This window comes from Bombus vancouverensis, chromosome 2, assembly GCF_051014615.1.
Source record: "Bombus vancouverensis nearcticus chromosome 2, iyBomVanc1_principal, whole genome shotgun sequence".
NCBI lineage: Eukaryota > Metazoa > Arthropoda > Insecta > Hymenoptera > Apidae > Bombus > Bombus vancouverensis.
In genome coordinates, this window is record NC_134912.1 from 18,104,607 (window position 1) to 18,124,755 (window position 20,149).

The 20,149-nt window shown below is 37.5% G+C and overlaps 1 protein-coding gene across 6 annotated transcripts in view; it reads right to left on the minus strand.

The window, feature by feature from the left end:
• LOC117153135 (protein expanded) overlaps positions 1-20,149 on the minus strand; it is a 122,286-nt gene that overhangs the window by 98,846 nt on the left and 3,291 nt on the right. The gene's annotated exons all lie outside the window — the stretch shown is intronic.

Here is a 20,149-nt window from a genome sequence, read left to right on the forward strand (position 1 = left end):
TGAACGTGTTAGTACCATTCCGTACTATTTTCGTCGTTCTTTCATAGTGCTCCTGTAATGTCATCCTTTTCATTGGAAAAATAAACTGATGTTGCAAGCTCGGTTTTTGATTCAAAATTAATTATAAATTTTTTTTTTTTAATTGAACTTTAGAATAAAAACTGTCATGTACGATAATCATAGAAGGAACTCTGGAAAATCTTGACTTGAAACACTTTCGTTGAATAAAGATTTTGGAACTAGTTTAAATCAAAATGAAGTGTTAGGCTAAAGAATATTTTCTTAAATATTAGAGAAAAACGGAATATCCGTTAAATTCCAGATATTAAAGTCTTCTCTTCCAGTTGTCTTACTTCAACGATACAGCAAACAATGTAACAAACAAACATGTTTTAACCTTATAAACATCTTACTCTTGTCGATTACCATCATCAACCAACATCCCACCTGGCGCAAGATATGTTAAATGAGTATTTCCTAGAAAACAATTTGACACGTTCCAAATAAGAACATGCGAAACGATCACTCGAGCGTGCAATTAAACGTGACGTCAGTCTACGTTTTAAACGACTACAAAAAAGTCCTGGTGGAATCTGCCCCGCACCCCATTAAAAAAGTTTTTCGTACACACGTATACCAGGTTTCAGAGAAAAGGCCAAATGCAACGATTTTACGAAGTTCAAATTACGATCTAAGCGAACCCACCGGGGACTTGGTGTGTTGCACGGATACGTCGATTGGCGTTCCACGGACGTCGACAACAGAAAGAAGAGAGTCGAATTAAATCGCCTGGACCACATCCTGGAATCCGAGATCGTAATTATATGGCGGGACTACCGTCTATTTTTAGGCCAGTCGGCCGCACGTGAGGCGTCGTTAGTTTGATAGTTCCCGGATACAGCAGCCATACGGTTAACGTATAACGACGTTTGTGCCATTCCAGTTTAATAACAGAGATCCTAAAGCACGGGCAGAAAAATGAGCCACACAACAGCGCGACGCGGCGCGGTTGGCAAGAAGCCACAGGCACGCAGGTCAATTCGATCCAAGAGCCGAATTCTTCGAGCCTCGGGGTCGTGTCGCCCTCGTGTTTGCCCTCGGCAAACTACTCGGATATTATGTCCCCTCGGTCAAACGTATTTCTCCGTCGTAGCATCCCTCTTTATCCTACATGCTATTATTCGTCCTTTTCTAGACTTTTGAATTAAGATCAGAACACGTCACCGACAGTTTACACTGCGGTCAGTTGTTACAAGATAGTATACTATGCTACGACGTTCTATGGATATCAACTTAATCTTTTATAATTTATGAAAATTTGTAATAAAAAGTAAATTGCAAATGTAATAATAAGTTACATTTTATACCTTAGGAGTAGTATTAAAATTCAACGTGTCAATTAATCCAAATGTTGCAAAAATTCCCCTTTTACTTCATTTTGGGACTAAACATGTATTTTTTTCTCTTTTCGTAACTTTAAAAATATTATTTGTCGTAATATTGAAACAGAAAGATACTAAAACATTGTTCGTATTAACAATTATGTATAACTTTTATCTGTACAATTTATACCTAATTATTTATACATCCGTACGTACAAAACTTCTTACAAAGTAAACTTCTCTGTATCTCTGGAAATAACAGATTCTTTTTACTTCTATGTTATAGTAATTTATATTCAAATATTCCATTTTGTCATAATATCCTAATAATAGAATTACACCAAAATTAAAGACGTATTTATCATATTTTGTCTCCTGTGATCTTCGTATACGTATAATAACACTTTTATACGTACATTAGTCAACGCTAATTAGACTTTAGACTGTTTATAAGAAACACGTTCTTCTAGTCATTTTGTACACTTTCAACTTATAAGAATTAATAACCTCAAACAAGTTCACAACGAAAATATCGTTAAGCATGTACACACTATCAATGTATGCTATTATTAACCCCAAAATTTGCCAACGTTAATTAAAAGTAAAAAAACGAGAAAAAAGAACGTCGGGTTACAGAAGCTTCGTAAAATGGTTCTGCAAACAAACGGGAGGGTTCCATAAGTGGTAGCGGGCGGTAAACGTCCATTACATCTCACGAACAAGTTAATCAACGCCGTCCAACTTGTATAAACAAAAAGGTAGATACATTCTTTTGACGCGCAACTTTAAGGAACGCTAATTACAAAGTAATGGCGCCAATAAGCTGAACGCCGCACCGGCACGCTGTTACCACGATAAATGATGGAACAAAAGGCGTAGGAGACGCGGCGCGCCGTGGAAGTTGGGTCCACGCCTAGAAAGTTGGAATGCGTAAAGATAACTAAAGATCGTCACGTCGCGTTGTGTTGATAAAGTACACGCACAGCACAAGCTCGTTGCATAGGGCATAAGTCGACGTAATGACCGGGGATGTGGTACACGCTTGTCGCGTAAAGTAAGTAATGTATAAGGGAGTTATGCTCGATTATGCTTCGCTGGGCGTATAAGTGGTGCGCATGCGCGTACATTACCGGAGAAAGGTTGTATGCGTGGGTGTTGTTACTCGCATACACGTGCACGCAGGGCCGCGCAGGCGCAAGCGCGTTAAGTAAACGGCGATAAATTGACAGATATAACCTATCGTGTCGGTGGACGGGGCAAGATAATCACACTTTGAAGCATGCTGCACCGGGCGCCGTATTAATTAGACTATAGACGCTTGCCTCGATGTAAATGCGAACATTAATCGGCCAGGTGGTTCAAAAGACATTGGAACGAAGAACGCTCCTTCTCTAGACCCACGTGGACTCTCGGAATCTCGGCGTAACAGTTTCCACACGTCGCCGCACGTCGCGATCCCGATCCCAGTGTAACGTGAAACTCGAACAGGGATGTGATGTTCATCGATGCTCGACCATTTTGTGCGTAACGTAATTGATACATTGAAAATGGAACTTCGCATCGGGTGGATTTGAAGAAAGTACGTAATAAATAGCAATAGGTCTTCGGTGAGATAAGCTTAGTAACCGAATATCATACATATTATCATTTCCAGTTATTTTCATGAAAAGTATAAGGTTCGAAAAATGTAGCGAACTAACGATCGATACTTTAATAAAAGTATAATCGAATAAAATACAGGGGTCGTCATTTTAGTTGAATATTAAGGGAAATTAAAGAGAAACATCTGAAATTAGTCAATTATAAAGATTTTGTGTTTATCAAGGTAAAGTCAGGCCATAAGTATCGAAAAGCTCTATCGATCGTAAAGCTATCGCAAAAGATACGTTCAGTTCCATTCGTCGAATAAGACTTAAGGAAAGATCGCTTTATTTTAATCTATATTCTATGTCTTACGTTAATCAATAGGATACATTGCGTATTTTAAGTACCTTAAATATAACAAATAACCAAGCTCTAATTTAACGTGAAGTATCATGATCATCCCCAGTACCAATAATTGAGAGGTAACGTTCACTATCACGTATTCTAGGTTTTATAAAATTCTTTCGATTATAAGATTATATAATTATTATTGTAAGATAATTATAATTCAATGCTTAAAGAACTTGAAGAAATTCGAGTAAAATCTATCTGAAGAAGTTGCTTGCTAAAATCTATAAAAAATTTCTCGAAAAAGAAGCATTGAAAGAAACACGCATATATTATTTAATAGAGTATTGAATCTTCCGTTGAATATCGCTACGAACTTTCCAAACAATTTAACGAGTCGCGATCATAACGACGAAGGAATCAGAAGTTGGTAATTTTTATATCATCCTTTTAATTAGAAAATCAGTATCTCCAAAAATATTGATTTATTATTATAAGTTAATTATTTAAAAAAGGTAATTTTTACAGATAGTAAATTATAATAAAGATCGTTAAATATCATCTTTGGAAGATTATATTAGAATTTGAATTTTGTATTTTTAGCACTCTAAAAGTTACGTGTGCCAAAGGTTTAATCATGTTTCTGTGTCCCCTCTTTACCTACTTCCATTTTATCAGGCGATCAATCGGAATTTCAATTAGGAGCTATAAGCACGAATTCAAGAGTGAACACGGTATGATGATATGCCTAGCAAGCATTTTTCCTCCAATTCGTCCAACGAATTGTTTCTTTCTTTGGAACGATAGGTCAGGTCATAGCCATCGCTACGGAAACCACGTTATCTCACAGGCCGTGACGGATGACACAATGGAGTACATTGACACTACGTGCCACGCTATCTGGCAGTATCTCACCTCATGCCTACATTCGTATATATACGAGACAGAACGATCGTGTGCGCGCAATTCTTGTAAATACGCGCATCGATGTACAATGTACATGCACGCACAACGCTGCGAAGGTGGAGGTACTTTCACCAGGTAGCCAAGTTCCACGATGCACGCCGATAGCCAAGAGCAGCCCACTTTGAGAGCTGCATTCCGAGTGCATACTGCACCCTGTATCCAGGTTCGGATTAATACCGCGAAAGACCCGACGTTTCCTGCATCCTGCGAATTTCACTACAGAATCCACCCAAAACATCGAATTTTCTCGCGTAGAATTTACAACTACACACATACATATACGTAATATGCATGTCATATACGTACAGTACCTTACTAAATTGTAACAAGACAATGATGAATTATGAATTATAATTTCAAGCCGTAGATATTTATTAGAAATTGTTTTGTCATAATTATGTCTGAATCGCGTTGTAATGAGAAACGAGCAGGTATTTATGAATGAGAGAAGATGTGTACGTGTTTACGTTGATTTTCTGTGTGACACGTAATCGAGAAAAGTGTTTCCGCGGTACATTCACACCACATGTCACATTATTATTTTAAAACGTACGTGTCCACGTATAGAACAACACGCTGGTAGGTACCAGAGGTCTGTACTTTCACCGGCTACCCAAGTTTCTCGATACTCACGATACGTTCGAGAGGATGCCACGAATATCACGTATGAATATTTCATGTATTTCACAGCCGGCGTCATCCGAAACCTTTTAATTTCTAGTAACGTCGCTGGTAATCGTTCGATACCCATTCGGTACGATTTAAAAATCGTGTTCGATCTTAATCGCTTATAAAACCCATCAAAATAAAAGACACCAATATCGCTTTAAAAGACCAATACAGACTCCCAACTAATACATCAACGCTATCAATGTCAATTTAAAGTTCTATTTTCGTATATCGTACGCAAGACGAAACAAGAACATTTATCCCAATTTACTTATTCGTGCAAAATGTTCAATAATAATAACGTGTCTTTGATGTACTGCAAGAATAAAAGCAGAAAGAAGAATATACTATTATGCTAAAAATACAGTACACTTGCACGCTGCTATTAATCTATTTCCATATAAAAGCTATGCGTGTAATAACGTAATAAGATAGCAAGAATAAAATATCAGATAAATGAAAGATAAACGATCGGTGAATAGTCCAAGATTATTCCCCTGACATCATCAAAATTTACGTTGCGAGTGTTGCACCAGCAAAATATTCTAAATACGTATTAACCTCGCATTTAACTATGGGCAATCACCCTGAATTCTTCTGCAATGTCGCGAGTTTTTCGCAATAAACGGAGAAAAAACGAAAATGAAAAGGAGTGGACTGTTCGAGAGGCTGACATGGACTTTCGAATGTATATCGTGTGTCACGTCTTCCCGCAAAGTCCAGCAGTTACTGTCACACGCGCCCACGCGATCTCGTGCAAAGGACGATAATAGTGCGTTTAAGTACGTATAAATTCCGTCATATAACTCGCGACTCCGTAGGGCGCTCGAGTGCGCCGTTAATAGCCCCGCCGTGGAAAACGGCGCAAAAAGCAATGAATTTTCAGAAGCAGAAAAGGCACCATACTATTTACAACTTCCACTCCCTCTTCCTTCCTCTCCTTCGTTTCTGTTCTTCGGCCACTACGTGGGTGGACGTCGCGGACGTGGACGGTCTACGTTAGCTGAATTCGAAGACAGGTCCGTGTCGGCCACGAGGGAGCCGATCCGGTATTGCCGGATGGTCGAATTCCATGTAGGGGAACGAAGATATTTTTAAGAAAGCTACAGAGAAAGCAACGCGCGAACGTAAACGGGGCGCCGCACCGCGCCGTGCAAATTTATTCGAACCGTTCTATGCGCGATCGCCTTGTCCTGATAACGCGAGGAATCGCAAAATAGGCAAAAAGTACCACCCTTCTTAGTCAATATTTCCTATCCAGAATTTCTTTCGTTTTTCAAAATATGGGGTGACCCGTAAATATGTATTCAAAAGTCACCTGCACGGCCCGTGAATATGCAGTTCGAAACACACGATCGTATCTCGTTCGTCAGGCGAGGTTGGACGTTAATCACTTCATTTTAAGACTATTTTAACGCCTTATGAGCCATACCCAGTGAGCAAATATACGGGCCAGACTGTACGAATGAGAGCGCAATTAGATTAGAATGTATCGACTCGTTCTGAAAATCTCGGTGTTTCCAATATTACAGTCAGTGCACAAATACAAAGCACATACGAGTGCGAAGCATCTGGAATTCTAGGACTTTGGTATTTAATATTTGAATACAACCGAGAATATCGTCTGAAAATGTTCTATTACTCTTTCTTTATGTACGGATTTTCAATTGAATTAAGACACCCCTTATACATTAGTCCTGTCTAACTGGAATTCCATTTGCTTATAAATTAAAAGAATTGTGATTGATCAGTTTTTATAGTATTTATTCTATATTTTATATTCGTTACTTTAATCCATATACAGGGTGGTTGGTAACTGGTGGTACAAGCGGAAAGGGAGTGATTCTACGCGAAAAAGGAAGTCGAAAATATGGAATAAAAATTTCTTTTTTAATTTTTTCTTTTTTTTTTTAAATTTTTCCATCGAGACAACGATCTACAGTGAGATCCGTTATAACGAGACGTGATAAAGTGCATGTGTACCGAGCGAACATTCAAAGTCGATTTTCTCGAAAACAAAGCCTCGAACGAAAAATTTTTATTCCATATTTTCGACTTCTTTTTTCGCGTAGAATCACCCCCTTTTCGCTTGTACCACCAGTTACCAGCCACCCTGTATATAGTAGCTTTAATGTTTAATTAATTTTTAATTATACGATATTTTAAAACGTTGAATGATTTCTTGAGTTTAAGAACGCTGCGAGAAATTATTAAAAAATAAAACAGGCATTTTAAAGAATTTAAAAATAACGACAGGCTCGCCTTACTATGAAATCATGACGTTACAGATACGACTTGATAAAAGTCGATAGTCTCAAAAATAACAAGACTGTCACACCTTTCTTACCACAGTAAATATTATACGTACATACATCTTGTATAGATATCCTGCAAGGTAAAGGAAATTCTCGATACTTTTTCAATTTTCAAATTCTCAATTCTTCATTCAATCTGATATAATATTCGCGTGAATCACTCTGGGATATGCGCACAATTTTGTTACTCGCCGAAATTTCAAGGTTTCGAAATCTCCTCGCATAAGATGTTACTCGTTCTTTTAATTCCTTATCAAACATAATACGGTATGCTACACAGACATTTTATACCTACAAGGTCTAATTAATCTCAACAGTAGTATGGTTATAGTTCTTGACGAATTAAGCTTCTTTCCTCTTTCCTTCGCATTTTTATTCTATAGTATTATCATAATCGTAATATAAGAAAGGCATAATGACGTACAAAGTAACATACAGTAAGATAGTAAAGAGATAACATTTTTTACGCAGAAAGAAGAAAAAGAAGGAAGATTTGTTTAAGAAGAAAACACGTTTAACGAAACGTGTTATATTGCAGAAATTTGCATATCGTAGATACGCGAGGTATTTCAGTTTCATACAGAAGATATTTCACTAACTAAACTGCGTTTATATTTCCAATCTATGCTATAACCAGAAAATATAACTAAAAAAAGCAAACGTTAAATAAAGATCCGTCTTATCTTCTGGCTATTACAACCAGTACTTTATTACTTTAGATGTTTCGTAGACTTACGTACATTATACGCATTCTGCGGATTTTCACTTTTACGCATTTAAATTTCCCATAAATGCATAAACACTCGTAACGTAGTTGTAACGTTTTTATACATTTTCAGACGCTCGAGCGATCTGTTTACGTTCAGATAAAATTCCTATAAAACATTGATATTCGTACTTTAGTCTTATATTCGATCCTTTCTATAATTTTTTAATAAACCTTCTTCATTCCACCTTCATTTACACCCATCAATCGTGCGAATGAAGTTGCAGTGGAAAAAAACTGGAACACCCTGTATACACGTGAAAGTTCGCCGTAGCTGGTCTACGAGGAGACACACGATACAAGGGGAGCAGTCACGGGGCAACCTGGCTCGTAGACACGGCAATGTTGACCAGCTCGCTCGCAAATCGGGTACAAGGTAAAGGATTCGTACGTGAGTGGCGTTCCAACGGCATCAGGTTTTATCGTGGATCGTACCGCGGCTTCATTATTCGTTTCTGGCACGTACGGGCATTCACACCCGTTCGAGCCACGATCGAGCTTGCCAGCGGGTTTCTTTCCTCCGCGCGGCCGCGGCTCCGTGGAGAGCAGAACGAAGAAACAGAATCCACGACGATTCCGAGGGCCGATCGTACGGTCTTCCCCTATCCACGCTACTCGGATGCATAACGAGTAGTTCTCGCGTTCCTTGCCATTTCTACCGAGAAAGACGCGTATACCTTTAAGAGAGGAGATGCCTTAGGCCTTAGCTTATGTATACATGTGCGTTTATGTGTGGAGTGCGCGCGCGTACAACGGACCACTCTACCTCCAAGCTTCTGAAGGATATTTTTATCGCGATGTCCATTGTCCTGTTTTGTACTGTTTACGGTAAAAGCGATTTATGTCCGCTTATTGATGTACGAATCGATCTGAAATTGTAATGGAAAGGGGCAAGAAGAAGAGAAGGGGTCGCACTCGTCGATTTTCAAGCGAGGCCTTTCTATTCTCGTTAGGATAGGGTAAACCGCGTTTCCACGCCAGTACGACATTGTACGATGAAAGTATAGTTATGGGGTTTTGTGGCCAGACTTTTCATGGCAAGAATTTTAAGGGCTGAACTTTTGGCACTGTGAGATTTAGTGGAGAAGCCAATTCAGCCTGTATCTAAGAGAATATCATCGAAATTTAGAGGCGTTCTGTGATAGATCAGGATTGCTACAAAAGACTGTAATAAACATTGGTGTACGAGGTAGATAATTGTCAGAGACAAAAGTGGATGATTTATGTTTCAGAATGATAGTATAAAGGTGTAATGGTGGTGTAATAGTAACGCGAAGGAGTAATTATATTGCACTTTGGTTTTGGTTTGGTAGTAACGTGTTCATCGGGAAAGTTGTTCTTAAGAAATGTACCCGCATCTTTTCAACCCAGATTCCTTTCTGTATCAAATATACTGCTCATGTCTAAACACACAATTTTGCCAAAATCGGACATAAAAGCGGCAATAATCTATAGCTTATTACAACCATGTAACTTGAAAGTTATGTACCCATGTACGTAAGTAAATACAATATGGTCTCGTGACATAAAATCGTCTATTAATACTAAGTAGACTGCGGATATTTGTACAAATTTATATCGTCATTAACATAACTCAAGAAATACAACCTAAATATATGTTTTATCGATCGAATAATTTTTATACAATATTCATCATTCCTATTCCTTCTATGAAAGAATACTCACTATTGGTTGTAATTATAGAAAAATGAAGACGCGGGATATTTCCTTTAAAATGTCAGATGAACGATATCATGTCGTAAATCAAGTACGTATCTCGTCTAAAGCGTATGGTGCGAGGTGATTAACAACTAAGGAAACGTGGAATCCATGTAAAGATTTATTTCATCCGCGCTAAATTTTTTCATATTATGCGTATTTTTTTCTTTCGCGTGCTTTCTAAAAAGCGCACAGATCCATAAACAACTGCGATCTAATAATAATTCTCAATCCCTAACTTATAAATCGAAATCGAAGAATTATGATCAATTAAAATCTTTAATTTTGTAAGCAAACGAAATCTTCGTTGCACGGGATTAAGCTGTTAACAAAAAAAGACGAGTTGCTTGATGAAACTCCGAGATGTAGGAAGACTCTGACCGACAATTTCTTCATTTAAAAATTCTCCATCGTTTATTTCCTTTAAGCATACGTCATCTCGTATTTATATTTGCAAGGAATAAAGTCAACCTAACTGTAGTCGATCTGTCTTTCGTAATTACAGTTAGCGAGTCAAAGCAAAAAAAAAAGGGAGAAAAGAAAATGATAGAAGTATATTTCTAAAAAGAAGATAGAAGAAATTTTGTTTTATCGGCGATCGACGATCAAAATCACTGTACACGCGCACGTGCTCGCCGTACTCCAACTGCAGTTCACAATAATGTTCGTTCTATTCTATATGGGACCCGGTCCATGCGAATCGGAGACAAGGCGTTCGGAAGGAATTGTTCGGAATAACTTTCGTGCGGTTTGAGGTCCGGCTGCAACGTGACCGTGAAGGTCGGAACACCGCAAGCCCTTCCCATAAATTCCTTTCTATGGCACGTTCTCCCCTAACTTTACCCGGAGAAGAATCGTGCTCCTCGACGGAATATCAATGATGGTTGCACATAAATTGAGAAATGCTTTCGCAATGGGCTCCTGAGAAATAGCCTTATCAAAAAGGGTTGCAAGAAGAAGAGGAGGATGAGATGAAGGAGGGAGAGGAAGGAAACGGTGAAAGAGAAGGTAGTACTTGTAAGTTATTTTACTGGTACGCGCGTGTACGTCCAATTATTTCGCGAGAATTTTCTGCGGAGAGTATTCGCATCGCCACACGAAAGCGCTATTTTTTATTCCGCGCCGTTCGATATTTATGCGAAATGGAAATATGTGCGACGAACGGCGAACGCTATAGCGGATGCCATGCGGGTACCGAAAAATATTGGATTGGGATACTCAAAGGTTTCTCACCGCGTAAAATCATCCTGGCGCGGCGCAGCGCAGCACCAGAACCCTGTAACTCCGAGTGAACTTTATACGATCGAGTACCGCGTATGCGGGATACCGAATTATTATTCGCGATGCAGTTTCGAATTTTAGAAACGTTTTAGAGATAATACATTTTACTAGCCGCTACATATATGTATACAATGTTACATACATTTGCTATTTAAATATCACTGATTGTTACGTCGGCCGACACTCTACCTAGACCAGGCTACACACCGTGGGCAAGATGGGAACCAGATGTCCGCTCATCCTTACTACGTACACTCAATAGTCTTAAGGACCCATCGTAAATCTCAGGAATTTGCCAGCTAAGCTCCTTCAGACCGAACGAATATCGTTTCTCTAAATCGCTTTCTAAAGATTATTTTTTTTATTTATTTATTTATTTATTGATATTTACAATCAATTCTCACATTGAGAATTTTCAGTAATTTTTTCTGGCATGGCGCAGTGACATGGCTAAATATTTATAATAAGTTAATACTTATTATAGATAAGTATAATTTTTAAGTAAATAAGTAAGTAATATTAGTTCGTTGGCGACATACCAGGGTGCGTTTATAATGGATCTTAGCGTTTTCGATTGGAAGCGTCGAAGTATTTCAATGTTGGAATTACCTGCTGTTCCCCATAGTTGGATTCCGTAGGTCCAGACAGCTTTTATTACGGTCTTGTAGAGATTAAAGATTTTCTAAAGATTATTGTCTACTACGGCTGACACGGGAAAGTTAGTTTTTTCTCACGTATGACACTTCACACTAGCAACTTTCTATCGAGGGCGGCTAAGACCCTTCCTAGTCCACCAACCTTCTATCGAGGGCGGCTAAGACCCTTCCTAGTCCACCAACCTTCTATCCAGGGCGGCTAAGACCCTTCCTAGTCCACCAACCTTCTTTTATCCAATCAGAAGCAACGTCTACTGCCCTCACTTTCCTAACCAAAAGTGTCATCAACAAATCCGATGTTCCCGTGCGCTAGACACACCCATCATTAGCTTTCCTCTGAGCTCAGAGGAGCCAGTACTGGGTTAGTCTCCTCTATTGCTACGTCAACTATAACTAGAAACTCTACTATAAAAGACTTGCTCGACTACCAACGAATATTGTGCCAGTGTACCGCATCTTCATACGCTAAATCATTGTCGACGACGTATGTCATAAGCAACGGTGTAACTTTAAGCGTTGGAAATATAAATTTTATAACCCTGTTAATCGCAGCGTTATACCAACTCAACCACCCCTATTATCTCAACGGAAATCAGGGGATCGATCTATTCGCGGCGTCGATTACTATAATCGTAACGGGAATTTACGACTCCCGTTGACGTGTTTCTTCGCGATTGCGTCTCCCCGCGATTGGTCGAAAATACACCGATTGTATTAACATCGGTTGTATTAACTTTCTGTAAGTTCAGAGATTAGAAGATTCTTTTTGATCTGTCTTACGAAATTACCTACCTCAAAGTGCGAGGAAAGATCACGCACTCATCCTACAAATTATATCTGGTCCAACGACTAACGACAGTTTCATAACGGACCCTATAACAATGTCCAAATCGCCTAACAGTATCCAACGTCTATTGAGATTTGGAAAATCGATCGACGAGTCTCTGCTTTTCGGAAAGTCACTTGCGTTACGCTGAATTCTACGTCGGTTTAATAAATATTTCATTTTCATCTGCCAATAGTATGCAGGGAACTGCATTTGTCTAAATTTCATTTACTCAAATGAAATCATAATTAATGCTCGATTAGTATAATAGGAGTTCACGTTAATTAAGTGGAGTCAATTAAGTCACGTTAATCGATCGGAGTTCGATCGATTGACTCCACTTAATTAACGTGAACTCCTATTATATGAAGGAAAAATTATAGACAATAGAGAGAATTAACGAACTGTTTGTCTGCGGATGTGGGTTCCGACAAATAGAGTTCTATTGTATCTTCGTAACCACGAAACCACATACCTGTATTTCGAAACGTCGAGAAACCCTTACTCAGAAACCGAATTCACAGAATACATTGTAAATTATTCATACAGATACGACGATGCAGTGGCTCGCGAGAGTATTTGAACAGTTAGTTATCGTATTAATCAGCTACGATACTTAATAATAATTCTTTAACATTAATTCTATATATAAAACCATTGTTCGTGCTGCATACTAATTTTTTACTACGTATATATTTTCAGTAAATAGCTCGTAACAACTATAGATACGAAATACGAATACGATCGATAGTCGTAGGTATATCGTTACACTGCTAATGAAATTTCGAAAAAGTTTCGCCTAATACTCGTAATAGGTTCATAAAAAGTTTCTACGACAAGCGTGCAAATCCTTACTTTCATATGTCGCTATATATCTAATCCCGTATCTGTCTTTAAAGGACGAAAAGAATTACGTTAATTCTGATTTCCACGAGATTCGCGAAGCAATTCCGTGTCCGCAATATTCACACGTAAATAACAAACCGTGGAGAACAGCCACGGACGTAAATTCGATCGAAACGTTTACCTTGAACGCCATTTAAATCAATGGAATTTCACAGCATGTTCTACAAGAGAGAAGCTGCTACCAGACTTCGAACAACAATCAACGTGCCCGGAAAGGCAAGAGAGAAAAAGCTGCAGGAGATGCTTCGTAACTTGGCAATAAATTATAAATTGTGATCAGGCAGACGGTACTCATCGATGCATTATGGATCATGAACAGAGATTATACAGGTCGAACACAGCCATCCGTAAATCCTACTCCGTAGATAGAACGTACTACGTGTAACGCTGTTTTACATTTCATCGTGAATCGCGAACGATCGAATTGTTCATCGTTACAAAACCGTACGGATTGGCAACGTACGAATAAAAATTGTGCACAGACTTACGAAAGTATTTCAACACTTACACGTTGTGTCTCGTAATTACAAAATCATTTAAAAACTCTTAATCTTTACACGTACACTGTGTTATACAGGATGAGTCGCCTAATTTCGCCACTTTAAATTTCCTCTGAACAGATTGTTATTTGCTTCGAATGCATATATACATAAATACATTTTCATATAGGTCTCAGATTTGAACAGTATAATCAGGATGGTCGTATCTCATTAATAAAATTTTAAGATCTTTTTTTTATAACGCACGTAATATATTCGTAAAAAGTTTTCGTCAACCGTCGTATAATGTTTGTTTTGCTATTTTATTTAAAAGGTTGTTTGAGTATCTACATATTTGCGAAAGAATGTAATCGTGAACTTAGAGGATCGAAGTATTAATTATTACAAAAATATCAAGATACGTAACCAAAAATTATGTAACACCCTATCGCGTTATCTGTTCTTTTTCTCGGATATCTACACGTTCGAATTAGAATTTCGAATCGTCGTTACAGGTCAAATAACGAAGAATGGATTATGATAGTCTATACATATTTTGTTCTTTTAGCCACATTGCTAACAAAGCTTGTAAATTAATTCTCCATAGCCCGCTGTCAGATAATATTCCGAATGTTCGCCTTGTTTTTCGTCTAATCTAGTGCGAATTCGAAGCAAAAGGGGAATCCATATGCTTATTTATACAAGTCGAGTTTCGTCATTCATTTCCAATTCCTCGTCGTTTTATCACATAGTCGAAGAATTAACTAGCATTATCGAAAATCGACTATGCATTATGTAACCGTCTGCATAAGTATTCGTCCGTTTAAATACTGCACACAACCTTCTCAACGCACGATATGCCATTCAATTTTTTGCCATTGCATAACATTTGTGAATTTCTAAGAATTTTCCCAACCACTATGCTTTTGATCTCAATTTTACGTACACATGCATCATGTACGTATGTATATTGATTTAACCATGTACCTATATGTACGTAAATAAGTATTATTACATCTACTCGTTATATTATATATATTATTGGGAAGCTCCAACAAATTTTATTTTCTTTCGTTGTAACATACGAGACGAATGAATTAACGAATTTACGATAAAATAACTCGGAAATAAAAGCACTGAAAAGTATTCGATTTGTACTAAATATCGGTAAGTACCCTAATATCTACGTATATACTTTGGCCAACAGTGTAACGTATACCGATATCTTGTGTAGGGCTAAGTATGGCGTACGTGATCGCGTTTCCAGTCAGCGAAAGAACGAAAGAACGTATGTATGTATGTATGTATGTATACTATTGTATACGAACGAGCGATCATACAGGTTTTCGTGCGAGCGCGATTCGAAACGGTGGAAGCAACGGCGACGGATGCGAAACGATCCGCATTCTCCATTCTTTCTCGTGGTTCGTGTATTACGAGTATACACTAACACAGCCGTGAGTATGACTCATCGCATCGAGATATAATTACGATAATTGCGGACACCCCGATACGCTCGTGTATATACGTACAGCCATCGCGAATTTCTCGAGAATGGATTTTACACGTGAAGAAGAAGGTTGGCCAGGCCGATTAGCTCGGCCAATATTCTTCTCGATGATTACGTTTCCACGGAGCTCTCCCTATCCCAAACTACGGCTGTTACGAGAGGACGGAAGCATGTATTATACCAGAATACATCAGCTGTCCCGTGCCGAAAATTCGCAAAAGCCGTTAGCACCGAAATGCTCTTTCGCTTGAGTGTCTCACGCGATCAAACCCGAAAACACCTTCCCGATTCCGATCCCTTCGATACCGATCACCGGTACTGTTATCAGATATTTAAACGTTTTATCGACCAATAATAGCTCGCGGTCGTATCTCGTAAATTTTCGATCCAACTTCTTTTGCTATTCCTTTCTTTTTACGTAAAAGTTATTTTGCAAATATTATAATATTACGCAAAAGTATTATTGTTAGACCAGCCTGCTAGTACTATTACTAAAAGGGAATGTTTTCTTTTTAAGGATTAACGATAGCTTGCGTAAAAAGTATCGATTAATTTGAAATAATCAATATTTTGTATGATTTTCCTTTCCCGACAGCAAGAATTATTTCCAGTCTCCAACATCTTGTGAAATAATGTTTCAATAATGTCATTTGGTACTTTAACAAATATTTTTAGTATTTCAAATCAGATGAAATTCAGATTTCTTCGATAATCTAAATTTATTACTATTATAGAGCTATTACAATTAGTACAGACCTCTTCACTGATCTAGTCCCTTTGATAATGATAACTCTAAGAAATTCAGGTTTCCTAACTAACCTCTTACATAGTAAAGGAAGCCACACTCAGCTAGAACCATGAAAAGATGTCTAAAGTCACTATACAGTGACTACAGAAAGTATTTACACATACCTTCTTAATAGTCGTATGAAATACTACTAGATGATGCAACATTTAATACATTTGGATCTAATTAACAAGTATGTAAAAATGCTACAATAAATACAATGGTGTGCAAATACATACTTTCCATAGCCACAGCATAATGCCATTTAAAAATGTTTTCTAAAGGCTCGATCAAAGGATAACCTAACATTTTTACACAGCCTTATGTAATATATACAGGCGCGAAAGCAAAAAGGTCTTCACTACCGGTGTACGATAACATATGATGATATTAGATAACATGGTGTGGTTGAAACCATAGAAATTCGTTTATTTACGATTTGAATTTATGCTTAATTAGACTTTGTTTCGTGTCGCGACCCATATGCGAACTAGCATTATCAACCGTTGCGTTTAATCGGACAAATCCGAAAAGTACCGAGAGAGAGGCATATATGGAATAGCTATATAGGCGAAGAAGAGAAAAGGAAGAAAGGAAAGAAGGGGAAAAAAGGAGAAATAATAAGTTCTCCGTTTGAAGTTTCAAACTTTATATAGTATATAGAATCCGGACTGTGTACTATGTATTGTGTAGTGTGTAGCTACCGACCACCATCTGTCGTCCGACTATAGATACTAATCTTCAGTGGTGAAGAGATAAAGGGCGAAGCTGGAGATGGCGCTTTGTCTTAGCCGCCCCTTGGCATTCCTTCGTTCGAGGCAACTTCAACCCAGGAATTATAATCACCGCACGGTATCCTCCGAATATTTAGACCTTCGTAGACAATTTTTACAGCCGGGGAGAAGATTATACCAGGGAGAAAGAAAGAAAAATATGTACAAAGAGAAAGAGAGAGAGAGAGAGAGGAAGAGAGGGAACAGGAGGAATGAAGCAGAATCGACCTGAACCGTGGAGAAAGAGAGAAGGGAACCAGGAGCACCTGCGCGTTCCGCCTTCGACCACATTCTTTGTGATTTCCTCAAGAAAAATAGCTCGGAATTCTCGGCTACTTTCGGTATGTGTATTTGGCCTGTCCGTGGCCATCCTAAAAACCGTAAAAAAAAAAAAAGAAAATCTAAACACTAACGGAAGAAAAAAAGAAACATTCGATTTTTCCTTTGAGATCTTCTCGTGTGACGATCGCGATTATTCCAGTAGTTTTAAAGAAATTTACGATCTCAATGGACGCACGCTAATTTTTTCTAAGGCAAAGAATTTCTTCTGTGTTCCCCATGGGTAGAATCTAAGAGCGTGGCCATTACTTTCTTTCAGACTGAATAGAATCGGAAGAAGTGAAAATATGTCGGAGGAATCACGGACGCAGTTACTGCACACCGGTTCCAGGAAACATCGTCGGATTGGAACTTTAAGTGGATCTTAGAGAAATGATGGATTCCAGGTTAGTCTGCTCGTAAAATCGAGACGATACTTCCACGAGCCGCCACTTTGGACAGAATCGTTATTGCGGCAGAAAGAACGAGAACAAATAAGAAAGAATGTTGAGGTAGTTCTTTTTTTTCCGGATTTCCAAGGATATACAGATTTATCCAACTCGAATATTTACTGTCACTTATTATGTCTGAAGAACTCTGATAATCTTTTTGTTTCTTGAACCGATTGATATACATATGTCTAAATACATGCGTGTATACATGTGTGTGTATATATGAAGAAGTATGCATCATAGGCCATAAAATCGCGGTACAAACGAAACCAGGGAGATTCTATGACTGAAAATGAAATGAAAATAAAGAACAACAAAATTGTGTTAAAGTCTTTGTCTTTGAAAGAATCGAATTCGAAGACATGTCAAATATACGCCAATATGACCAATTCCTGACTGGACAGGAGCAGGTAATCGAACTAAATCTTTACATCGATCAAATTCATGTATTATCTATTTGATAAATTTTCATCCATTTTGACTTTTTTGTACCACGAATCACATATTACGACAAATACTACATCATCGACGACTTTCTTTGTTCTTACGATCTGGTCCAAAGGTATCTTTCGACCTCGTCCAAAAAGAGATGCTGGCAATCACGTACGAAGAGCTATCCTGACATGATCGCAATATTATTCATTACGGTTCTGGGGTATCGTATAGTTCATCTCGCACACAGTGGTATGCCTAAACCGTACGTGACACAGGTAGCGAATTTCTCGTGGACCAAAATTTCTTCCTTTTCAGAAATATTTTGCACAGACTTTGTTGTCTCACTGTGCTTTCATGCCACTTTAATTAGAGAATGAATACTGTACATATATCCCACTATATACTAAATTACACATGTAAATTATCAATAAAATTTTAAGCACAAACCTAGAAATCTTGGAATGCATACATGCCACTTACAAATAATTTGAATTTCTGTACTATCCCAATTAGAAATTTACGAACATCTTATTCAACTCTCACTATATACGAAATTAAATATGTAAGTTACCAATGAAATTTTAAACACAATTTTACAAAATTTTGAATTCATATACACCACATAGGTTTACTTATAAATAATTTAAATTTCTCGGCTATTATAACGAAATTATAATGCTATGTATTAGGTTACAATTTTCAAGGAACAAATGTATGTAATAATATTACACTCCACTATAGTAGAGTAAAACAATAAATAACGATGATAGAAGAAAACATCCCAATTCCTACAATTGTTTTATTAATTTGAATCTCTGTTCCCCTATGCCACAGTGCAATCTCTCAATGAAATTTTAAATTAAAGAATTCAAACATATGTGAATATGTTAGAAAAGCTTAAATATCCAAGTATAACAACTAAAAGAATGGAATTTATCTCTTCAAGTTATTCGAGGTATTTAAACGGATCGGATTTCCTTCAACATAACAAAAACACCTGAATTCAATAAAATGCGTCTTATCAGGTTAGGATTTCGAGCCCTTGAATACTTGAAATAGTTTGAGCAACTTTGATATACGAGATGAAAATGAAAAGATGCTTGGACGAACTCTTGAATGTCGGCTAAAGAAATGCCTGGATATTATTTGCCCTGGCACTCTGGTACACAACGGCCTACAGCGTAGCCTCGAAAAGTATTTTGCACAGGCGATATTTACGCAGGACAAACACGCAAAAGGCACAAGGCAACAAAAGACAAGGGGCGCGTAAGATACAAAACTATATAACGTTATATAACAATATATAACGCAGTTTCCACGACACGGATAGTATGTATGTCTATATAGCTACATACATACACAGTAAATTACGATATCATGAATACTAGACTGCGCATTCCACGACCTGCGGGTTTTACGTTAAACGAAAGAAGAATACATTTCTCTTCTTCCTCGCATGTCTACCAGCGCGTACGAAATAAACAATGAAGCAACGCAGAATGTAATTCGTTAAAACGTTAATAGCAACTCGACGAACGAATGGTTGCAAAGATTATCAATTGCAAACAGTCTTCTTATCGTAATCTGTGATTGATCAATATATTTCTAAAGTAAGAATCGTGCAATTTCTAGAATTTTTAAATTCTATGTAGTTTGAAAAAGGTCATAATTGAAATTATATGATTTAATAACATTAAAGGGATATTAAAACGAAATATTGATAGAGTTAATCTGCAACTGATCGATATATTCGCAGATTTAAAAAATTAAAAATAATTAAATTATTAAAAAAAAATTAATATAGTGCAGATATAGTTTGTAATATGAAGGAATAATCACAGTTTTGTGTCATAAATTAATTCTAAATTCATAAAGATAATCTACGATTAATCAATGTATTTGCAAATTAAGAATCATACAATTTATGGACTCATTAAATTCTATTTTGCTACGAAATGAGATCGTATAGTTCAGTAA